This window comes from Oryctolagus cuniculus, chromosome 19 (genome assembly GCF_051225735.1).
Source record: "Oryctolagus cuniculus isolate XC-2025 breed Fujian yellow rabbit chromosome 19, ASM5122573v1, whole genome shotgun sequence".
In the NCBI taxonomy this organism is placed as follows: domain Eukaryota; kingdom Metazoa; phylum Chordata; class Mammalia; order Lagomorpha; family Leporidae; genus Oryctolagus; species Oryctolagus cuniculus.
In genome coordinates, this window is record NC_142885.1 from 46,452,673 (window position 1) to 46,477,658 (window position 24,986).

Consider the following 24,986-nt stretch of genomic DNA (forward strand, 5'->3'; position numbering starts at 1 on the left):
CGGCCCCTTCTGCCCAGTGGTGCTCAGGTGGGAGTCGGCGCCGCGTTCTCTCCTGCCCGGGGCCTGCACGAGCCCTGAGGAGCCGTTCTGAGCGACGCTGCACGCCACGCCTGGGGAGACCCAGCGCCCCCAGGGTCAGGCCCGGATCAGGAGGGGCTGCGGCCCGAAGCGGTGGGTTCATTTCCTTGGGATTCTGTTAATTTCTGGGCTCGGTCCTCTTCTTCGGCCGCTTCTGGAAGTCTACACCTCGGGACTCAATTTCTGTTCCTAAGGAGCAGTGGCCTTCCTGTCACGGGGTAGGCGGGGCCCGGGTGCACAAAGCGGGGAGGGTGTGTGTGTGTGTGTGTGAGGGGTCGCGGGGACGGAGGAGGAGAGAGGGGGCCAAGGGGGAGAATGAAAAGGGGGCAGGAAGGTGGGGAGGCGAGGAAGGGAGGGGAAGAAACGCGCGTGGGGGAGAGGAAAGGGAGGGGAGAGTGACAGCAGTCCCTGGAGCAGCGGCGGGGTGGGGGGGTCGGGAGGTTGGGAGAGGAACTTTTCCCGCAGCCCCGGTTCCGTTTTTGGGGGTTTTCTATCCTTGGCCGGAAGTAGCCTTGGCCTCTTCAGTGAGAAGAGGCCGTGACGGCCTCCCTTATCCAGGTTGTTCGGGAGTGTAACCTGTGTGCAGGAACACAGGGGCATGGGGCGCTTGAATTAATATGCATGTAATCTGACTTTTCACAGTCTGCACACACGGAGGAGAAAGAAACGTAAGAGGAACCCAAGAATCGCTCTGTGCTCTGTTCTAGCTTGCCCCAGGCTTCTGACACCTCATACTAAGTACTAGTTTTTTTTCTTCTGTTTAAAGATTTGTTTGAGGGCCGGCGCTGCGGCTCACTAGGCTAATCCTCGGCCTTGTGGCGCCGGCACACCGGGTTCTAGTCCCGGTCGGGGCGCCGGATTCTGTCCCGGTTGCCCCTCTTCCAGGCCAGCTCTCTGCTGTGGCCAGGGAGTGCAGTGGAGGATGGCCCAGGTGCTTGGGCCCTGCACCCCATGGGAGACCAGGAGAAGCACCTAGCTCCTGCCATCGGATCAGCGCGGTGCGCCGGGCACAGCGCGCCGGCCGTGGCGGCCATTGGAGGGTGAACCAAGGCAAAAAAGGAAGACCTTTCTCTCTGTCTCTCTCTCTCACTGTCCACTCTGCCTGTCAATAAATAAATAAATAAATAAAAGATTTGTTTGAAAGGCAGAGTTATAGATGAGGCGGTGCGGGAGAGATCTTCAATGTATGGGTTCACTCCACAGGTGGCTATAATGGTCAGAGCTGCGCCAGGCCAAAGCAGAAGCTAGGGACTTTATCCAGTACTCCAGTGTGGGTTCAGGGGCCCAAGCTCGTGGGCCACTTCCTCTACTTTCCCTGGCATGTTAGCAGACAGCTGGATCATAAGTCGAACAAAGGGTGTGGGGGCGCAGAGCCGATGAAACTGCTGCCTCCAGTACTGGCATCCCATATGGGTGTTGGTTCCAGTCCCAGCTGCTCCACTTCCGTTCCAGCTTTCTGCTGGGGCCTGGCAAAGCAGTAGAAAGTGGCCCAAGTCCTTGGACCCCTGCACCTGTGTGGGAGTCCTGGAGGAAGCTCCTGGCTCCTTGTTTCAAATCAGCTTAGCTCCGGCTGTTGCGTCCATCTAGGGAGTGAACCTGCCGGTGGAAGACTTTTCTCTGTCTCTGTCTCCATCTGCCTCTCTGTAATTCTACTTTTTAAATGAATAAAGAAATCTTAAAAAAAAAAAAAGTGTAACAGGCAGGAATCCAGTTGGCAACTCTATGGAATGACATTGTTGCAGGCAGTGTCACAACCTGCCATGGCACAAGGCAGGTCCCTGTAAGTACTTTTCTGTCCACTGTTTCTTTTTAGCTGAGCAAAAACAGGATACGTGAATTTAATCACTAATATATATTTAATAATTTTCATTGTACTTTATACTTACGTTTCTATAGTTATTATAAATGATAACATTTAGTAATTATGGAAGCATTCAAGTTTTTTGTTTCTCTTTATGTGAATTTTGGCATATTCTACGTTTCAAGGAATTCACATAATTATCTTATGAAATTTTTGGTCACAGAGTTAGTTGTTCATACTATTCCTTTACATTAGCTTGATCATGGGGTCGTGGTGTCACCGTTTCATTAATAATATAGTAATTTGCACCTTTTTTTTCTTGGTTGGTCCTGATAAGGAGTTCACGAATATTGTTGATGTTTTCAAAGAACCAAATTTTAGTTTTGTTGCTCTTTGTCTGCAGTTGTACTTTTTTCAGTTCCATTGACTAGTACTTCTAACTTTCATGGTTTATTTTCTTCACCTGGCTTTAAATGGTTAAGTTGCTATTCTTCCTCTGACTTCTAGGGTGAAAGCGTAGTTCATTGATCTTGGTTCTTCTTTTCTAAAATAGGCATCTATTAATATGAATTGGCAGGATACAGTTTCAATTTAGTTTGAAATATTTTTTATTTGAGATCTATAAACGTGTTACTTTGAGGTTTGTTGATTGTTCTCCAGTTTTTTGTTATTTTCCAGCTTTTTCATACTGACTTTTTAGGTAGTTGCATTGTGATCTGAGAGCTTACATTGTGTGGCGCCTCTTAGGAGTTGAGGTCTGCTGTGCACCCATGAACGTGGTCAGAGTGGATGTGCTGTGTGGGTCTGAGAAGTGTGTCGTGTTCTGTTGCTGTGAACGGAGCATCCTCTAAGGATCCATTTGGCACATGGTTGATTTAGGTGCTTTTCTGTTCAGTTACATCCTTACTGATTGTCTAACTGCTGATCTGCTAATGAAAGAGATGTCTTGACATCTGTGAGTGTAATAGTGCATTTGTTTATTTCTCTTTGTAGTTTTAACAATTGTTGTTTATGTATTTTGGCATGAGGTTTATTTTTGAACTCACAATCGTACTCCATTGAAATGTGTATCGTCTATTCTTTCATGAATCCCAAACCATCTTGGTTATCATAATTTTATTGTAAGTCTTGAGACGCAGTATTGTGGTTTCACCCAGTTCCTTGTTTTTCATGGTGGACATGATAGTCAATTGTCTTGGGTTTTCCTGATTACAGTCAGGTTTCTTTGTTTGTTTTTCTCAAAAAAAAAACTCTTATTTAGATTATCTTAAACCTATGGAACCATTTTACAAGAAACGGTATCAATAATATTCAACCTTCCAATCCTATACACAGTGTATTTACTTAGATCTTCTTTAGTTTCCTTCATCAGCATTTTAATCTTCAGCCAACATATTTTCTATTTTATTCATAGAGTTATAAGTTTTCATTTTTTATGCTATTTTAATTTTTATATCAGTATCTACCTGTGCATTGATGGTAGTATACAATTGATTTCCTAATAAGTAATTGGTTTTTATAGATACTTTATTTATTTGAAAGGCAGAGCTAGAGGTCTGTTCACTGATGGTAGTACACACTTGATTTTCTAATAAGTAATTGTTTTTTTAGATATTTTATTTATTTGAAAGTCAGAGCTAGAGGTAGAGGCAGAGGGAAAGAGACAGAGACAAATAGAGGTCTTCCAGAGGTCTTCCAGGTTCACTCCCCAGATGGCTGCAGTGGCCACAGCTGAGCCAATCAGAAACCAGGAACCAGGAGTTTCTTCTGGGTGTTACAGGGAGGTACAGAGGCCCAAGGACTTGGGCCATCTTCCACTACTTTCCCAAGCCATAGCAGAGAATAGGATCGGAAGTGGAGCATCCAGGACTTGAGTGGGTGCCCATGTTGGATGCCAGCACTGCAGGTGGCGGCTTTACCTGATGGGCCATAGTGCTGCCCCTGTAATTGATATTTTTACATTACCCTTCTACCCACCATGGTGTTGCTAAAATAATTTATTATTCCTAGTAGCTCTTTAGAAAATGCTTTTGGAACTATTTGTAATAATATGTCTTCCTGATTTTTTAGTGGCTTAAATAACAAATGGCTGTGGCCTCATTGCGATGGCTGCAAATGGCCCAGAAGTATGTGGAGTAAAAGTCCCTTGCACCTTCTGCACAGTTAGCACCAGTTGCTGCGGGTACACACATATGCTGTATGGATGTGCCTGCTTTCTGGATTCTCCAAGCAGAGAACCCTGCTGTGGGCCCCATTTTCCTGTGTTTCATAGTGGAGCTGGAAGGTGCAGCTGAAGGTTCTGGGTTGACTCCAGACTGTGCCCTGTACTGAGTGACTAATTTATTCTCCATGCCTCAGTGTCCCCAATGGGGCCATGGGGTTAACAGCAGTGTGACCCCGTGAGACTGCAGTGGAACTCTGAGGAATTTTATGGGACAGTGCTTTGTGTTATTACTGTTCTTTACTATTATTTATGTTATTTGCATCATTATTATTTTATTCTCATGAGTCTTTTGTTTGTACCTTGTTGCTTTCTTCTGTTTGCTTATTTTAATTTTGCAGGACTGGCATTGAGACAGAGCAGGTTAAGCTGCTGCCCATGCTGGCATCCCATATGAGTGCCAGTTCAAGTCCTAATTGCTCTACTTGCAATCCAGCCCCCTGCACATGCACACTGAAGACAGCAGAGGATGGCACAAGCACTTGGACCACTTACACCCACATGGGAGTCCCAAATGGAATTCCAGGCTCCTGGCTTCAGCCTGGCCCATCCCTGGTTAGTGAGGCTATTTTGAGGGTGAAACAGCAGATGGAAGAGATATTTCTCCCTTTCCCTCCCCATTCTCTCTCTGTATAATGTTGCATTTAAAAAATTTTATTTATATCAAGGGAACAAATTTCATATACTTCATATACACACTTATAAGAACATAATGATACTTCCCACTACACCCTTCCTCTCTCCCTCACTCCCACCCTGCTCCTCCCTCCTTTTATTCTTTTAATTTTTACAATGAATACTTTAAATTTACTTTATTTAGTGGAGGGTTAAGCTTGTGATTATGAAGAATTCAACAAGTAGTAAGTAGAAAAACTATTCCTCTAGAGTATAGACAAGGGCTATAAACAATAACCAAATCTCAAAATGCCAGTTTTGCTCATATACATCATGTTCCTTTGGATTATGTTAGTTACCACAAATCAGGGAAAACATATTTGTCATTTCGTGACTGGCTAATTTCAGTAAGCATAATGGTCTGCAGTTGCATCCATTTTATTGTGAAAGACTGGATTACATTCTTTTTTATGGCTAAGTAGTATTTTATCATGCATATACACCACAATATCTAGTCATCAGTTGTTGGATATTTGAGTTGATTTCCTATCTTACCTATTGTTAGTTGAGCTGCAATAAACATCGGGTTACAGCATCTTTCATATGCTGATTTCATTTCTTTTGGGTTACTTCCCAGGAGTGGGATGGCTGGGTCATATGGTAGGTCTGTTTTCAGATTTCTGAGGAATCTCCATACTGTCTTCCATGATGATTGTACTACTTTACATTCCCACCAACAGTATATTAGGGTGCCTTTCCCCCTACATCCTTACCAGCATTTTTTTTATATTTTTATGAGAGCAATTCTGATTGGGGTGAGGTGAAACCTCATTGTGGTTTTTTATTTGTATTTCCCTCATGGTCAGTGATCTTGAGCATTTTTTCCTCTGTCTATTGGCCATTTGTATCTCATTCTTTGAAACATGCCTGTTCATATCCTTAGCCCATTCTTAACTGGATTGCTTGTCTTATTGTTGGTTTTCTTGAGCTCTTTATCCTCAATATTAATCCTTTATCAGGTGTATAGTTTGCAAATATTGTCTCCCATTCTGTAGGTTAACTCTTTACTTTGTTGAGTATTTCCATTGCAGTGCAGAAACTTCTTAGCTTGATGTAAAGCCATTTGTCCTTTTTTGCCTTTATTGCCTGTGTTTCTGAGGTCTTTTCCAAGATGTTTTTGGCTCGGCCAATGTCTTACAGTCTCCCTTATTTATCCCTCTAATAATTTGATGATTTCCAGTCTTAGTTTTAGATCTCTGATCCATTGTGAGTAGATGTTTGTATCAGGTGTATGGTATGATGGGTTTGGTTTCATACTTCTGCATTCAGCAATCCACTTTTTCTAGAATCATTTGTTGAAGATACTGTCCTTTCTTCAGATAGTTATTTTGCTCATTTGTCAAAGGTTATTGGTTGTAGATGTTATGGATAAAAACTTCTGGGGACTCTAATCTGTTCCATTGGTCTAGATATCTATTCTTGTGCAAGTACCAGGCTGTTTTGATTGTATCATGTAATATGTACTGAAAATGGTGTTCTGATGCCTTCAGGTTTATTTTGTTGTTGTTGTTGTTTAGTATTGCTTTAGCAATTTGCAGTCTTTGTGATTCCATATGGATTTTAGGGCCATTTATTCCAGATCTAAGAAGAATGTCTTTGGTATTTTGATTGGAATCACATTGATTCTAAATTGTTTAGGGCAGGATAGACATTTTGCTTATAGTAATTCTTCCAATCCATGAACATAAAGATATTTCCGTTTGGGGGTGTGGTCTTCTATATCTTTCTTTGATGTTCCACAATTTTTATGTAGAGATATTTCACATTCTTGGTTATCCCAAGCTATTTAAACATTTTTATAGTTATTGTCAAAGGGACTGATCTTACAAGTTCTTTCTCAGCCATGGGATTTTTTGTGTATACGAAAGTTATTGCTTTTTGTGTGTTGGTTTTGTATCCTGCAACTTTGCCAAACTCTCTTATGAATTCAAATAATTTTGCTGTTTTTTTGGTTCTCCTATATATAGGATCATATCATCTGCAGGAATAATTTGATTTCCCCCTTTCTAATTTGTATCCCTTTGATTTCTTTCTTTTTTTTTTTTTGCCTAATGTTTCTGGCTAAAGCTTCCAGACTATATTGAATCTTATTGGAAATGCTTCCAGCTTTTCCCCATTCAATATGATGCTGAATGTGGGTTTGTCTTATATTGCCTCAATTGTGCTGAATTATATTTTTTGTATATCCAATTTGCTTTCGTATTTTTAATCATGAAAGGATGCTGTATTTTATCAAATGCTTGCTTTGCATCTATTGTGATAATCATATGGTTTTTATTCTTCAATTTGTTAATGTGATATATTACATTTCATTATTTGCATATGTTGAGTGATCCCTGCATAGCAGGGATAAATCCCATTTGGTCGGGGTGAATGCTCTTTTGGATGTGTTCTTGGATTCAGTTAGCTAGGATTTTGCTGAGGATTTTTGTATCTGTGTTCATCAGGGATATTGGTCTGTGGTTCTTTGTTGTATCATTTTCTGGTTTTGGAATTAATGTGATGCTGACCTCATAGAAGAAGTTTGAGAGGATTCCCTCTATTGCAGTTATTTGAAGTAGTTAAAGAAATATGGGGATTAGTTCTTTTTGGTAGAATTCAGCAGTGCAGTCATCTTTTCTTTGTTGGCTTTGTTTGTTGGGAGGGTCATTATTACTGATTGAATCTCTGTCTTGGTTATTGGGTCATTTAAGTTTTCTATATATTTATGACTCAAATTTGGTAAATTTTAAGTGTCCAGAACTTTATCCATTTTTCTAGATTCTTCCAATTTGTTGGCATATGAATTCCTGACAGCTACAAGGTGTCCATTGTAACATCTCAATTTTCATCTCTGATTTATGAGATTGTTTTGTGGCCTATGGTTTGGTCTATCCTAGACCATGCGCTGATAAAAAAAATGTGGGTTCTGCAGCTTTGAGATGACATGTTCTGTCAGCATCATTTAGGTCCATTTGGTTAGTCAGTAATGTAGATTAGCTCTGTTGTTTCTTTGGTTGATCTGTCCACTGATGAAAGTGTAGTATGGCATGTGGCTTGTTTAAAACTTTTTAAGCATTTAAATATGGAAACCCTAGGAATTCAGATTGAGCTTAGGTGAGAAACTTCCATGGTGTCCACCCAACATGTATTCTCCAAACGTGTGCTCACACCCAGCTATCGTTTTGAGCCAAGGGCCACAGTGGTCACCAGACAAGCTTGGGAAAGGGAAGGCTTTTCTGGACCAGGATACTGAGCACAGTGGCCATAGCCTGTCCCAGTGAAACTGTGCAAGATCCCACTATGCCTGAGCCTTGGTTCCAAGCACTTACCCCACCATCCTGTTTGACTTTACTTAAAAGACACAAATTCTAGTTAATTTGCTAAGAATGTCAACAGCAAACAGGGTGTTAATCCTCAACCATGAGGCTGCTCTCCTGAGTTTAGAACAGGAACAACTGTACTGGTCACATACTCATGAAGCAGGCCCTGCATTTTCAGTTCCATAGTGTAAATGGGCGAATTCTGCACTTACCTACAATATACTATGTATATGCACAATGGAGTGTATGCATGGTGATGGCAGTATAGCATGTACTAGTTTATAATTCTCATTTCCATTTTCATTTCCTGGTTTCCGTCAAATGCACATCCTTTCATTTTCTATTTCTGAGCAGTGAGTTTGATCAGGGCAGGGTAACCATGTAATTTGTTTCTTGGATATTGTCTTACATATTCTCTAAATAGGCTTCCCACTGTCTAATTTTTTTTTTGACAGGCAGAGTGGACAGTGAGAGAGAGAGACAGAGAGAAAGGTCTTCCTTTGCCGTTGGTTCACCCTCCAATGACCGCCGCGGCCAGCGTACTGCAGCCGGCGCACCGTGCTGATCCGATGGCAGGAGACAGGTACTTATCCTGGTCTCCCGTGAGATGCAGGGCCCAAGCAGTTGGGCCATCCTCCACTGCACTCCCTGGCCACAGCAGAGAGCTGGCCTGGAAGAGGGGCAACCAGGACAGAATCCGGCGCCCCAACCGGGACTAGAACCCAGTGTGCCGGTGCCACAAGGCGGAGGATTAACCTAGTGAGCCACGGCGCCGGCCCCACTGTCTAAACTTTCGGGATACAAAACTTTTGAAATTTTAGGTTAGTAAAGTTTATGAATTTTTTAAAATTTTTATTATTTTTGACAGGCAGAGTGGACAGTGAGAGAGAGAGAGAAAGGTCTTCCTTTTTCCTCCAGTGGCCACTGTGGCCGGTGCACCTATCTGATCTGAAGACGGGAGCCAGGTGCTTCTCCTGGTCTCCCATGCAGGTGCAGGGCCCAAGGACTTGGGCCATCCTCCACTGCATTCCCGGGCCATAGTTTAGAGCTGGACTGGAAGAGGGGCAACCGGGACAGAATCCAGCGCCCCGACCTGGACTAGAACCTGGTGTGCTGGCGCCGCAGGTGGAGGATTAGCCTTTGCGCTGCAGTGCCGGCCAAGTTTATGAATTTTTAAAAAATTATTTCTTCCCGCCGGCGCCGAGGCTCACTAGGCTAATCCTCCGCCTAGCGGCGCCGGCACTCCGGGTTCTAGTCCCGGTTGGGGCGCCGGATTCTGTCCCGGTTGCCCCTCTTCCAGGCCAGCTCTCTGCTGTGGCCAGGGAGTGCATTGGAGGATGGCCCAGGTGCTTGGGCCGTGCACCCCATGGGAGACCAGGAAAAGCACCTGGCTCCTGGCTCCTGCCATCAGATCAGTGCGGTGCGCCGGCCGCAGCACGCCGGCCACGGCGGCCATTGGAGGGTGAACCAACGGCAAAGGAAGACCTTTCTCTCTGTCTCTCTCTCTCACTGTCCACTCTGCCTGTCAAAAAAATAAATAAAAAAAATTATTTCTTCCCATGAAAACACTCAGGTCCCCAAAACATAAACCTAATTTCTTTAATTTTGATTTATATTTTAAGGATAGGATTTTTGTGTAAGGTGAAAGGTAGGGGTCTTGCTTCATGCTTCTTCACATGGAAATCCAATTTTCCTATTTATTTAATAGACTGTCCTTACTCCAGGGATTGCTTTTGGAACCTTGATCAAATATAAGTTGGCTGTAGATGTTTGGGTTGATTTCTGGTGTTTCAATTCTGTTCCATTGGTCTATCCATCTGTTTCTGTACCAGTACCATGCTGTTTTGATTACAACTGCCCTGTAGTATGTCCTGAAATCTGGTATTGTGATGCCTCCATCTTTTTGTTGTTGTTGTTGTACAAGATTGCTTTAGCTATTCGAGGTCTCCTGTGTCTCCATATGAATTTCAGCATCATTTTTTCCACATCTAAGAAGAATGTCTTTAGTATTTTGATTGGTATCGCATTGAATCTATAAACTGCTTTTGGGAGAATAGACATTTTGATGATATTGATTCTTCCAATCCATGAGCATGGAAGATTTTTTCCATTTTTTGGTATCCTCTTCTATTTCTTTCTTTAAGGTTTTGTAATTCTCATCATAGAGATCCTTAACGTCCTTGGTTAAGTTTATTCCAAGGTATTTGATTATTTTTGTAACTATTGTGAATGGGATTGATCTTAGCAGTTCTTTCTCAGCTGTGGCATTGCCTGTGTATACAAAGGCTGTTGATTTTTGTGCATTGATTTTATATCCTGCTACTTTTCCAAACTCTTCTATGAGTTCCAATAGTCTCTTAGAAGAGTTCTTTGGATCCACTAAATAAAGACTCATATCATCTCCAAAGAGGGATATCTATGCTTGTTTTATTTTCCAGGCTTATTGCAGTATAACTAACATAAATTGTTTATTATTATATCGCAGTGTGTGTTTTGATATGAAGTTACTTAAAAATTCACTGAAATTTCACATTACCTTCATTGCATTTCTACACAAACTTTTTGGAGTCTCCTTGCACTTATAATACACTATAAAAGGATAAGCATAATAAAGCTAATTAATCTATCACTTTCCTGGTGTTTTTAAAAGACCACCGTTCTTAGCAGATCCCACGTATACAATATAGTATGTCAACTGTGGTTTCTGTACTGTATATATTAGATGTTCTAAATTTTATCTCATAACAGTAGATATGTATTGTTTGACTAACATCTCCTCATTTCCTTGCTCCCAGCCCACGACAAACACCGTCCTTCTCTCCTCAGTCCAGTTTGTTTGACTTCAATGCATTCCGCATCTAAGTGTGTTTGTGTAGTAGTTCTTGTTTTGTGTCTTATTTCACCCAGTGAAATATCTTCCAGTTCCACACTTTTGGTTCCATGTTGTAATTAATATCAGGATTTCATTTCTTTTTAAGATTTGGAAAGGGTGCCACTGTGTGTTAATCACATGTTTCTTAAGCATCTGTCAACAGACACTTGGGTTATTTTTCCAATCTTGCAATTATAATATTTGATACAGCAGCAGCAGAAGCTGATGGCTTAAGTAGTTGGTTTCCTGCTACCACATTGGAGACCAGTATTGAATCCAGCTTCTTCCTGGCTCAGGTCAGCCCTAGGTGTTGTTGGTATGTGAGGAATGGACTACTGGGTGTTTGGGTATCTCTTTGTGGCTCTGGTTCTCTCCCCCTTCCACTCAGCTCAGTCTCTCTTTCTATATATATATTTCACCTTTGAGAGACATAAAACTCTTTGAAACTATGGGAAAATATTATGGACAATTGGTGCCCTATCAGTTAGATCAATTAGATTCCCTGGTGTCACACAATATGATTGGGTGACTATTGTTCACAGTAATCCATTATGTATTTTATGAGAAAATGGAAGAAAGGAGCTCAGGGTTCCAACCATAAAATAGAGTCACAAGATAAATGTGTATTTGATCAGTTCAATTTGTATATGTGTATTGAAATGTCACGCTGAAGCCCATAAATATTACAGATGCTAATAAAAATGAAAATATCAACATTTTATTTGGTGTATAAAGTTAAGGGGTGTTAAAATGTTTAATATCACAACTAATATTGCACTATTTAGAAACATTTCATTAATATCGAGACAAACATAATCTGGAAGTAATTGGTCTTACCAAGCCGAGTGGAAAGGCTACCGTGGTTTATTTTAAGTTGGTGGTGAAAATTTATTTTAGATTGTTCCCTTCAGTTAAGAAAAATGGAATTAGAGCAATACAAAAATGTGAAACCAAGTGATAGACTGTTTTTTAAAAATTGAGATTTTACTGGTGTAGAGAATCAATACACAGACATGTTGATGTGTACACAATTCTTTTTTTTTGTTTTGACAGGCAGAGTGGACAGTGAGACAGAGAGACAGAGAGAAAGGCCTTCCTTTTCTGTTGGGTCACCCCCAAATGGCCGCTGCGGCTGGCGCGCTACTGGCAGCGCACTGTGCTGATCTGAAGCCAGGAGCCAAGTGCTTCTCCTGGTCTCCCATGCGGGTGCAGGGCCCAAGGACTTGGGCCATCCTCCACTGCACTCCCTGGCCACAGCAGAGAGCTGGACTGCAAGAGGAGCAACCGGGACAGAATCCGGCACCCCAATCAGGACTAAAGCCGGTGTGCCAGCACCACAGGTGGAGGCTTAGCCTATTGAGCTGCGGCGCTGGCTGATGTACACAATTCTTAACATACACTCCAAAAATCTTAAAAAGTAATGAATTTTTTTCTTAAATTTGATATTTTATTTTGAAGATACATATTTTTAATTTATCGTATACTTAAAGGCTTAATGTTCCACAAAAACACAGTAGAGTTACAAAGGAAGAATATATGCAAGGACAATAAAGAGTAATCAAATTTAAAAATAACTATACTCATCCACAATAAATTTGCAGTTTTCAGGCTCCTCTCAGAAATGGTGTACCCAGGAGTATCTGCCCAGCTGTAAATGTCACGTGTTTTAATGTTTATTACATGCTTTGGAGAGTTATGTGATCACCACAGAATAAAGTCAGCATATTTGCATTGATGAAAAGATATTTTATGAGATTCCTCATTCTCCACCAACACAGACAACTGGTGATTTAAACTTTTCTTAAGAGATTTGCCTTTTCTTACGTGTCTGTATAATTGGATTCATACAGTAGAACAGTGTTTAGTCTTTTGATTGATTTCTTTTTTTTAAAGATTTATTTATTTTACTTGAAAGTCAGAGTTACACAGAGAGAGAATGAGAGGCAGAGAGAGAGGTCTTCCATCCACTTATTCACTCCCTAATTGGCCACAACGGTTGTAGCTGCACTGATCCGAAGCCAGGAACCAGGAGCTTCTTCCGGGTCTCACATGCAAGTGCAGGGGCTCAAGGACTTGGGCCTTCTGCTGCTGCTTTCCCAGGCCACAGCAGAGAGCTGGATAGGAAGTGGAGCAGCCAGGACTTGAACCGGCCCCCATATGGGGTGCTGGCACTACAGGCTTGTTTTTTTATGGTACCAAATAACCTGGTTCTGTCAGTTTACATTCCTTCAGAATGTGATGTGGGAGAGTGGACTTGAGGCAGCAGAGAGATTGGCAGGGAAAGTGACTAGGTTCTGCCTCTTTGGGAAAGCTGATGACTTTGTGTGTCCCCGCAGCAGCAGACAGAGTGGCAGTGGTACTTGCGCCAGAGCTTGGAGGTGGTGGCCAAAGTGATGGAGCTCCTTCCCACGCATGCCTTTTCCACACTGGTAACTCACCTTGGAAGCAGAATGGAGAGTCTGGTTATTCGCTTGCTCATGTGGCATGGCTGTTGCACTCACCTGTATACCTCCCTCACCCTCTCCCTCACTCTGTGTCTATGTAGTATCTATATTTTTTTTTGGACAGAGAAAAATAATTACCATAATTGACTCTCAAACTTAACAAATACTAACATCTATACACAATAAGTCAACTTTTGGGAGCTCTATTTAGTCTTGCTGTAACAGGAATTTTTGCAATGCCTTAATGCCTAACACCTTCCTCAATAGGTCAGAGGTGGCCAGACATGCAAAAGAGATGTTATTTATAAAAGTTAGATTGCAGCCGGCATCGCGGCTCAATAGGCTAATCCTCTACCTGCAACGCCGGCACTCCAGGTTCTAGTCCCGGTTGGGGCACCGGTTCTGTCCCAGTTGCTCCTTTTCCAGGCCAGCTCTCTGCTGTGGCCTGGGAGGGCAGTGGGGGATGGCCCAAGTGCTTGGGCCTTGCATCCACATGGGAGACCAGGAGGAAGCATCTGGCTCCTGGCTTCAGATTGACACAGAGCGCCGGCTGTGGTGGCCATTTGGGGGTGAACCAACAGAAGGAAGACCTTTCTCTCTGTCTCTCTCACTGTCTAACTCTGCCTGTCAAAAAAGAAAAGTTAGATTGCTACAACGCTCACCTCTTCAGAGCTCTCTCTTGGCAAGTTGCTGGCTTTCTCTTCCTGTATTTATGTGCTGGAATCATCTGTCATTCTCTAAATGGTGCTTATTATTGGGAGAGATTTTATTTAATTCATTTCTTCCTCAAAGGCGAGATTGCTTTTGGGGGTCAGCTTTGGTGCTGAACAATCTAGGTGTGTCTTGGGTTCTGAATAGTGGAATGTCATTTTACTGTGCCATCTGCCCTCAGTAGGGGCCTGTCATTTTTTTTTTTTTTAATCTTAGTGTGGTGAGTGTAGCGGCCTTAGAAAGATTGAGCTTACACAGTCCTATCTGCTATATGAGCAAATGGACTTCCAAATGCTTTAGCCCATTTTTTTCACTTTGCCATGCACTTTAATAAGTCATGTCTCAGATTTCTTTCAAGCATGGGGTCTTGGATTTATTTGTAGATAGATATGGTCTTGTCTCAGAGTCTTAGAAGGTATAGGTCATTTGGGGGCCTGATGTCCCCTGGTGGGAATGTTATAGTCAATACCCAACATCCTTTGCTTAAAAAAGGAAGGAAGGGAGGAAGGGAGGGAGGAAAAAAAGGAGAGGAGGGGAGGGGAGGGGAGGGGAGGGGAGAGGAGAGGAGAGGAGAGGAGAGGAGAGGAGAGGAGAAGAGAGGAGAGAAAAAGAAAAGAAAAGAAAAAGAGCCAGGTGTTTGTTACAGTGGTTAAACTGCTGCTTGGTTCACCCAGATCAGAGTGCCTGGGTTCAAGTCCCAGCTCTGCTTTCCATCCCAGCTTCCTGCTAGTGCACACCCTGGGAGGTTGCAGATTGTAGCCCAACTGCTTGACCCCTGCCCATCCACCTGGGAGACCTGTATGGAATTTCTGGGCCCTGGGTTTTGCCTAGTTCATCATTTTAGGAGAGTAAAGCAGCAGATGATACAGATCTCTGTTTCTCTGCCTTTTTGAATAAAAAAGTGTTGAACTGATATATTGTTGTTTTTTATTCTATATGTTAATTGGTGGTTTTAATTGTAGAAAATGGGGCTGGTTTTGTGGTGCAGCTGGTGAAGTACTGCTTGGGGTGCCAGCATCCCATACTAGAGCACGAGTTTGAGTCCTGGCTGCTCCACTTGTGATCCAGCTCCCTGCTAGTGCACCTGGGAAAGCAGAGGAGGACAGCCCAAGTGCTTGGGCCTCTGCCACCCATGTGGGAGATGTGTGGAGTTCCAGGGTCCTGGATTTGGCCTGGCCCAGTCCTAGCAGGTGTAGCCATTTGGGGATTCAACCTGCAGAAGGAAGCACTGTTTATCCAACCCCCTACCCCCCGCACCAGTCGCTCTGCTTTTCAAATAAGTAAATCTTGTTAAGAAATTGTTGGGGCAGGGGCACCTAAGGGGAGCATGCTGCTCCTGGCTGAATAGAAAGTTACAGGAAAATTGCTCCTGTCTCCCATAAGTACTTGTGATGTTTTAATATTAGAATGCTCTTAAAACTTGGATTTATGAGTATTTAAAAAAAATTTTTTTCTGTTTTCAGTTCCCAGTTCTTCACGACAATTTAGAAGTCTATTTGGGATTACAGCAATTTATAGTTACTTCAGGGTCAGGTAAACTAGATTTTATTTTCTAATTTCATAAAACTAAAAAAGAAAACTGGACTGATAGTAGTTCCTGCCACCTGTGCTGTCAGACTGTGATTTGTCCACTGCAGCTCCACCCTCATCCCTGCACAAAATCTCCCCCCACTTCTAGACAGGGAAAACTAAAAACCCACACTCAGCTGTGGACAGGTGAAACAGGTTATAACAGTGTTTCCTAGCAGAGTTTGGGATGGAAGCTCATTTGGAGCAAAGAGGTAAGACTTTTAATATCCTGGGGTATTTCCTTAGGTCCTTTGAGTCAACAAGTATGGAAGAAGGTGACTTTGGACTTTGCTGTACTCTGGCTGGCCTGGGTGCTAGAATCAGGGGACTTGGGAGCTGCCTCCAAGCGGGCTGAGTGTGGTATGCCCTGGGCAGCAGTGCTCTCTGGCTCTCCTGTTGTGAGTGGCAGGGGAGGCCCTGACTGGGGCTGGCTGGGAAGGCTTTGGCTGCAGGTTCCAGGCCTCGCCATGCGGAGTGCGGGATTAGCGTGTTTTAGTTTTTCATTGATGACTCTTTAAGTGCCAGGTGCTGTGTTACTTACTTAGGTTGTTGAAGTCTCTCAGCTGCCTTGTGAGGTGTTAGGTGTACTTAGTAGATACTTCTGTTTCAGAGAAGAGGAAATTGCTCTTCAGAGACGTTCATTTCTCATGGGTCACATAGCTGGTTAATGCTACTCCCAAGATGATGTTTGAGGGTGATGGGACTCAACATGTCCCAAGTGTAGGCTCTGGTTTTGTAGAGGGGTCAGGACAGCATACACAGTGTTTTGTAAAAGGCACTTTCAAAAGAAACATGCCTTTAAAGTACACTGGCCGCACTCATGAAAATCATTTGACCATGCACAAATGCTGCCTATGTTTCTAGAATCCATTTCTGGACATAATTGTGCCCAGGTAGTATCTCCCTCAGGGCCACTATTCAAATTAGATTGTATTCAGGGCCCTAAATATATTCTTGATCTATTAAAGAAAAGAGGGCCCCTGGGCTGCTTGTGGGCTGTTATAATGGGCTGTTGAGCATCATGTAGAGTCCGTCGTGAGAAGAAAATCTGCAGTGAGTCTTCAGTCCTTTTCCTGGGAAGTGACTGATGACTCAGAGGTTCTCCTCCTAGAACGATCATCTCATTTATCTTCCCCTAAACCAAATGGCACATACCTGCCATCATTGGAGCCCATTAGCCGGCAGTTTCACAGAGTGCTCACTCCTCCAGGTCAATTATAAATCTCACCCTCAGCATGGATCCTTGCTGCACACTCCAGTGGCGAACACTTTGCAGGCCAGAGGAATACTTACTTCCTGTTGGAAAATGAGCTTTCTGATGCATGATGAAGCATTGCCCTGTCCCGTGGTGGCTCAGAAGCCAAGTTTCCAATGCGAAAGCTATTAAAACATTGAAACTGAGGACAGTTTGTTCCCTGGTTCCCATGGCCGTTTGCCCGCCCCCTCCCCCCCCAGACAGCCTCCACGCTATATTCGTCAGGCTCATTGCCTCTCAACAGAAACAAAGCCATCTTTCCCCCAGTGGGTTACAGCCCCTCCTTTAGCCTGCATTTATATTCTACCCCAGCCTTGAACTCATGGTGGAACCGTGTGGATGGCAGCCAAATCACAGTTCTTGCCCTCTTCTGCTGCTGTGATCTTTCGTGACAATTGGGTATACATTTTGGCCAGCAGCAAAGCCTACAGGGATGTTCCCCAGCCTAGCAGGAAGTCCCCCATCTTTCGTTAGAACATTCAAATTCAGAAGGCCCATGTGCTGTTTAGTATTTCCTCTACTTCCACTTCCTCGGTAGCCCAAGACAGAGTGCATCGTATGGCTGTGGCACACCATGGTGCACCTCTCTACCCTCAGCAGGGCATCCTTTCCTCTCTGCCTTACCTGCTGTTGGTTAAGAAACCCTCTTACTGGGCTGGGCTTTGGCACAGCATTCAAGTCACCTCTTGGGATACTTGCAGCCCACATTGAAGTGCCTGGGTCTGAGTCTTGTCTGTGCACCCAATGTCTGCTAATGTGTTCCCTGGGAGGCAGCGGGTGATGGCTTGAAGATACCCTGTCACCCTGTCCCCCATGGGACAGCCTGTCATCCATGGGGGAGACCTGGATGGTTTATGATTTTTTTGGTTCTTTCAGAGTAGAATACTTCAAATGTTAGTTTTCATACCTCTCCCTTCCTCACCCTTAACCCCCCCACCCAAAAAAAAGAGAAGACTAAATTATGTTTAACATTAAGATTTTTCTTTTTTCTCAAGAATGGTTTGCCAAGGAGCTATTCTTTGGATGTGGCTCAGGGCACATCCAGGCAGCTTCAGGATGGTTTGCTTTATGGATGGGAGATAAAACTTTTGTGCGGCCTTGACATTTTATCCCTCTAAAGCTCTCTGTGTTGCAATATTCGCATCTGAAGCTTCTACTCGGCAGATGATCTGTGATTTTTGGGGGGTAGGGGGTGGAATCTGTTTCTATTGGCCAAATGGAAAATGCAGGTAGATCTGAACAACTTGACAGTGGGACACTGGCCCACCTCCTCAACTTTCGTCGGTTCCTAGTATGATTTTCTGGTGGTAATGGTTAGAGCTCTAGGCTGCAGTGGACGGGGGTGCAGGATTTGATTTGGGAAAGAACCAGCTGCAGGTTTCATGAATGGGAATGTTAGCTGGCACACCTTAAGATAGGAAAGCGGCTGTAGGGGCGCCGGGGGCATTGCTGGGGCCCAGGGCATCCTGACCCTACTTGGAGCAGCTCAGCTCTCGGGCCCCGACTGTCATGGCCAGGGGCACGGGGTCGAGGCTGGGCTTTCTGTGCACAGTGCACTCGGTCCTCACCCAGGGGCCCGGTCCCGCCCTGCCCTGCCCCAGTTCTGCAGCTGAGACCTGGTGGCTGGAGTGGCCCTGGACTCCCACCGGCCCTGTGTGTCTGGGCTGGGCTGGAGGATCGCACCAGGCTGTCCCGGGCCGAACATGCCCTGGGGCCCCCACTCCTGTCCTTTCTGCCCCAGGAGGGCGCAGGGGTCATGTCTGTGCCCCGCTGGGAGTTCCTGTATATTTTTCAAAGGAGTTCATCTCATTTTTAGTTTATTTAAAGGCAGAGGAGAGGAGTGAGCTCCCTTCTGCCAGGTCACTCTCCAGATGCCCGCAGCAGCCAGGGCTGGGCCAGGCGGAGGCCGGGAGCCGGGAGCTCCATCCGGGGCCCAGGTGCTTGAGTGTCGCTGCTGCCTCCCAGAGTGTTCCGGACGCAGCTTTGTGCTGGTGAGGAGGTGAGGCGTTTGTGAGACAGGGCCAAGGGGCCGCCCTGTGGCTCAGCGGGTTAACACCCTGGCCTGCAGTGCCGGCATCCCATATGGGCTCCAGTTCCTGTCCCAGCTGCTCCACTTCCAATCCAGCTCTCTGCTGTGGCCCGGGAGGGCAGTAGAGGATGGCCCAAGTGCTTGGGTCCCTGCACCCGTGTGGGAGACCTGGAGGAAGCTCCTGGCTCCTGGAGGGGGGGGGGTCTCGGCATCTGCTGGGACCCCTTTCTTTCCTCTGCTCCTTGACCTCCAGGAGGGCTGTGTGCCCACCCTCCCCGGCCTCCGACACGCATGGCACCAGCCCAGACGACCTCCTCTGGGGCTCCCCACCCGGCCCGGGCTGCGGCCTGCACTCCACGCCCCACCTCCGGGACCCTGGCATAGGTAAGGCCACGCCCTGCCCTACCACCCCTGTGCCCATGCATTCCCATTAGCCTCCAGGGTGGCAGCCAGTGTGAGTGCAGCTAAGTAGGGTGAAGACCTACTGTGTGCCCTGTGCACCATCAGCGCTGTAACAGCCCGTGTGGCTTTGGGGCTTTCCCGCGTTCCTGGCCCAGGTCTGTGGGCAGGCGCTGGACCAGGGCAGAGGGAGAGCAAGTGCCGGGGTGCAGGGGGCCAGCGGGGCAGGGGCTGGGGCCCCTCCTCCTGCGTTCCGGGGCCCTGGGCGGCCTGCAGGCCTCCTCAGCTCCTCATTCTTTGATTTCTCTATCAGAGCTGACAGACGAAGCAGCAGTGGTGCTGAGGGGTGGGGGTGGGGCCAAGGGAGGGCCTGGTGTGTCTGGGGGACCTGGCGGAGGGTTCTAAGATGCAATTCACTTAACATAGATCTGACGATGTTTAAAGTGTACTGTGGAGTGGTATTCTGTACGTCATGGTGTCCGGCCACTGTCACCTCTGGTTCCAGAATACTCTCACCCCCCAACCCCCAAAGGAGCCCCGCCCCCTGGCAGCCCCTCGCTCCCTAGACTTGCCTGTTCTGGACACTTCCCGCCCAGGGAGCCCCACGCGTGGCCGGCTCGCACGGTCCAGGGCAGTCGCGAGCCCCGCTCTGCTCTCCCCGCAGCATGGCCGACAAGAACAGGGCCCCTAAGTGCAGCTTCTCGGCGCCAGGCCACAGCAGCAGCCTCCTGCAGGGCCTGGCCGCCCTTCACGCGCAGGGCCAGCTGCTGGACGTGGCCCTCACCGTCAACAGAGAGGCTTTCCACGCGCACAAGGTGGTGCTGATGGCCTGCAGCGACTACTTCAGGGCCATGTTCACGGGCGGCATGCGGGAGGTGAGCCAGGACGTCATCGAGCTTAAGGGTGTGTTGGCCCGCGGCCTGCGCCACATCATCAACTTTGCCTACAGCACCAAAGTGACGTTGGACCTGGACTGTGTGCAGGACGTGCTGGGCGCCGCCGTGTTCCTGCAGATGCTGCCCGTGGTGGAGCTGTGCAAGGAGTTCCTCAAGGTGGTCATGAGCGTGGAGACGTGCCTGCACATCGGCCAGATGGCCACGGCCTTCAGCCTGGCGTCACTGTGCGAGTCTGTGGACGCCTTCACGTTCCGCCACTTCCTGCAGATCGCGCGGCAGGACGACTTCCTGCACCTACCGCTCGAGAGCCTGGTCTTCTGTAACGAGGTCGACCTGTTCCGCAATGCCGTGCGCTGGCTGCAGCACAACCCCGCGCGCCAGCCACATGCTGCGCCACATCCGCTTCCCGCTCATGCAGGCGGCGGAGCTGGTGGACAGCGTGCAAACTCTGGACACCATGGTAGAGGACGCGCTGTGCCACCACTACCTGCTCGAGGCCCTCAACTACCAGGTGCTGCCCTTCCTGCAGCACGAGATGCAGTCGCCGCGCATGGCCGTGCCCTCCGATGTGCCCTCGCTCGTAGCCTTCGGCAGCACGCCCTACACCTGCAGCGACAGCGCTGTCAGCGGCAAGGTGTATCAGCTGGCGGAGCCCGGTGCACGCCACTTCCGCGATCTCAAAGGGATAGAGCTGGCCTGCAGCCACACGTGTGTGGTCGTGCTCGACAACTTCGTGTATGTGGCCGGCGGCCAGCACCTGCAGTACTGCAGCGGCGAGGGCACCGTGGACGCCTGCTACCGCTACGAGCTGCAGCGCAACTGCTGGCTGCGCCTGCAGGCCATGCAGGAGAGCCGCATCCGGTTCCAGCTGAACCTGCTATGCGGCATGGTGTACGCCACGGGCGGCCGCAACTGCGCCGGCAGCCTGGCCTGGGTCGGGAGGTACTGCCCGCGCCCAACGAGTGGGACTACGCGTGCTCGCTCAAGCGCCGCACCTGGGGCCACGCAGGCGCCGCTGCCGCCGGGGGCCGCCTCTACATCTCGGGCGGCTACAGCGTCTCGATGGAGGACAAGAAGGCGTCGCACTGCTACGACCCCGTGGCCGACCAGTGAGAGTTCAAGGCGCGCATGAGCGAGCCGCGCGTGCTGCACACCACGGTGGGCGCCGGCGGCCTCATCTACGCCCTGGGCTGCCGCATGGTCCACGTGGACTGCTGCTTCAACGAGCTGGCCATCCAGTACTACGTGCCCGAGACGGACCAGTGGGCCAGCGTGAGCCCCATGCGCGCCGGCCAGTCAGAGGCCGGCTGCTGCCTGCTGGAGCGCAAGATCTTCATCGTGGGCGGCTACAACTGGCACCTGAACAACATCACGGGCATCGTGCAGGTCTACAACACCGACACGGACGAGTGGGAGCGCGACCTTCACTTCCCAGAGTCCTTAGCAGGGATCGCCTGTGCCCTGGTGCTGCTGCCGCGGACCGGCGCCAGGAGGTAGCCCCCAGGTCCGGACCTCCCTCACCCACCCCCTCTGGACGCCCACCTGCCTGGCCCCTCAGAGGGTGCCTCAGGCGGGCAGCTTGGCCAGCGCATGCGCAATGAGAGCTCCGCCTCCCCTGCTGGCTCGGGGTGGGGGTGGGGTCCCTCCTAGGCAGGGTTCTCTCTGGCCTTCCTCCTCCCTTCCCGAAGGGAGGATTTTCCCCCTGCCTGCCCTGCGGGGCCCCGGCTGGAGGGCGGGCACGCGGTGCCTGGTGGTGGCTTTGCGCGGCTTGGCCTCGCTCCTCTCCCCGCCTCCACCCCGGCTCGCACCTGAGCGTGCTGAAGCTGAGCCCGGATCCCTAGGATGCAGCCCCCCCACCCCAGCCAACCAGCATGAATCCCTGCGTGCACCCCGCGGCAGGGGCCCCGGCAGCCCTGCTGGGCCTTCCTTGCTGGGAGGGCGACCCGCACCGCAGTTCCCTGGCTGACCTCCCTGTCCCGGCCCCCACCCCGCCGGGGACAGCTGCAGCCCCCTTTGTCTGAGGTCTGAGCCTTGGAACCTTGGCTTTTTTGTGATGTTCTCCTTTTTTTTTTTTTTCCTTTTTAAGAGGCCAGCAGCCGCCATCTTCCGAACGGGTTTTGTACTCTCGTGGCTCGTGGACGATGGATGCCGCGCCTCTTGACCCCACTGGCCGTGTAGCGAATTAACTTCTGGCCTCAGCGGACGGCGCCACCGAGCACTTCCCGTTTATTTAATAAAAATGCTATGGTGAAAGAAAAAAAAAAGAAAGGAACCCAGGGCTGCAGGTGAGTCAGGAGGAGCTTTGGAAGAATGTCACCCCTGCCTTCACCCCGTGGGTGTCATGGCTCAGCCAACTTTGGCTTGCTTTGCATTATGCCCTCAAGGAGTGGGAGGGAGACAGTGAGGCAGCAGGTTTGCCCCATTTGCCAAGTTATGCCAAGGTGGATGGCTCCCTCTGGAGGCACTGAGCTACCTAGCATGCAGTCGAGACTGAAGAATGGGCAAGTGGTAGAGGGAAGTGCTGGGATAGGCGGAAGGGGGAAGCTAGCTCAGGGAAATTTTTAAGCTTTTTGATAACTGTTAAGGACCATTCTCAAATGGAGACTTGATTTGGGGAGGTGCTTTGGTTTTACTTTTAAGAGAAGCATAGAATGCCTCCCTTATATGCTTAAAAATATTTAAAAACATGTTTAGATACTGCTGAGGGTCCTGGGCTCAAGGTCTGAAGTACAATGAGTAAGTTGAGAGCTAGTGGTGCCGGTGGAGGCTGGTGGGAGAGGGCGTCGCAGGTGAAGATGGCTGCCTCTAGTGAGAGCGAGGGGCTCCTGCTGCTGAGTCAGCAGCCTTCCCACATTGTTTGCTGAAAGAAAAGCGGACCTCATCTCCCTGGGGGCCTGTCCTACCCCTATACCGGGGGGGATTTTCTCCCTGAGGACTTGTTTCCCACAGAGCCCTGTTTGGTTGCAGTAAAGCACCAGGTTGTAGAAATCGACCCCAGGAGTCAGTTGCCTAGCTGTAACTCTGGAAGTCCCATGGACATTCAGAAGGTGTGTGATCCTGGTATTTTTCCCAACTGAGGGATTAGGGCTGTGTCATTCTGTGGTCCACAAAGGCAGTGACCCTCTCACATGACAAGCATGGCCAAAACTCCCTCCTGGCTCTCATCCTGTGGAGGGCTGGCTCCCCCTCCTGGTGGCCTGTGTAGGGCTGCCTTTTTTTTTTAACCAAAGGATTAAGTGTGCTGTATTATCATGAGTAAGGACATTGCACTGCAGGAGTAAGCACGTCATGGATACATAGAATGTTCTATCTTCAGAACACAGGTACAAAATAAGTTATCCTTGCTTTGTTTCCCATCCCAGGAGGAGCACAGCATACAACGTGAGTGGACAGAGTGGCCAGGGAGCAAGCCAGGGGAGAGGCCATGGAGGGGACTGTAGGGCACTGAGTGTGGCGGGGATTTGCCCAGGACATGTCAGAGTCCTTGGGGATGCCACAGGGAAGGAGACCCCAGACCTCTCCAGTTAGCCTGCTGCGAACGAGCACAAAGTCCCACCTGATCCAAGAGCGGTGGCTGTGTGGGAGTTGGGCTGATGTAGGCTGCTGAGGGGGAGGCTGGGCAGGGACAGGCTCAAACAACCTCCAGCAGGCCGCCCATGCTCCTGCTGCTGCTGCTGGCCTTGGGTGATGGCAGGAACATGGGGAGCACAGCCCAAAGGCATGGTTTTTCTCCTGTGGCATGACAGATGGCCGGAATGATGGCCCACCCAATGCTGATGAGGCCTCCTCCCCTTGCCAGGCCACTGGGAGGGGTCCTGTAGGCCGGACCGTGGACTGTGCTCTGTGATTTGTCTTGGGGTAGCAGTGCTGGGATCCTGCACACATCCCAGTGCAGGAGAGAGTCTGGGGGTCTGAGGGCCTGGCTGTGTATCCCCTCTGCATCACAGTGACTTCTGTGACCTGGACTCTACTGAGTCTCATGAGAGGCTCTGCTGTACACAGTGCAGGTGCGGATGCATACTGAGTGGGGCATCAGTGATGGCCACTCAGGGTCATGCACACAGCGGGGGCTGGGTCAGTGTAGGTCAAGGATGAGCATATCAACACCACGGGCCAGGTGGGATGAAGAATGGCTCTGCATTGGAACCCTGGGGTGGTTCTGAAGGAAAGGCTGCAGGACAGCACCCTCACTCTTTCCTACCATCACTGTCTCTCCTCTCTCCCACTCTGGGATCTTCAAAGTGAAGTTCAAAGCCAAGTTTACTGAGAAAGACAGTCTCAGATGAGGAGAGAACACTGGGGCCCCCGTGCCCTGGAAGAGCTGCCCTTCCTCCATTCTCCCTGCTGCTGCCCCCTTCCCTCGTACCTCCTATCCCCTGAGAACATTTCTTAGTAGGAAGCCAAAGAGGGAAGAATAAATGAACAGAAATAAGTGAGTTGCCTATTACGTGAGAAGCCATCTGCATCTGCTCAGAGCCCATGTGTGGAGGCACTGGGGGGATCTGGTCTGGGTGGGCCATCTCTGGGCGAGTGATTTGCCTTGGGTCTTTAGGGAGTGGGAGATAGGAGGGCTAGAGGAATGGAGGCACAGGCTCAAACCGTGGGACATGGAGTGCTTCCTCTTTCTAGAACTCCAAGAACTTGCTTATGTCCAAAGCAGGGTCAGCCTGGAGATGTGGGCATGGATCTGCCTCCCGTGTGTGTGTGTGTGTGTGTGTGTGTGTGTGAGCATGT

General features: G+C 48.1%; 1 long non-coding RNA gene and 1 pseudogene across 2 annotated transcripts; both read left to right on the top strand.

The window, feature by feature from the left end:
- The first annotated feature begins 31 nt into the window (after positions 1-31).
- On the top strand, positions 32-17,498 carry LOC149120550 (uncharacterized). Of its 2 annotated transcripts, none has more exons than XR_016226177.1 (4): positions 32-171; positions 721-816; positions 12,003-12,734; positions 15,568-17,498. It is a non-coding gene; the product is annotated as an uncharacterized LOC149120550 (long non-coding RNA). The 2 variants fall into 2 exon arrangements; XR_016226178.1 differs by having other exon boundaries at positions 721-746.
- Positions 17,499-19,957: 2,459 nt separating this feature from the next.
- LOC138846920 (kelch-like protein 26 pseudogene) lies at positions 19,958-21,749 on the top strand (annotated as a pseudogene).
- Positions 21,750-24,986: the final 3,237 nt, after the last annotated feature.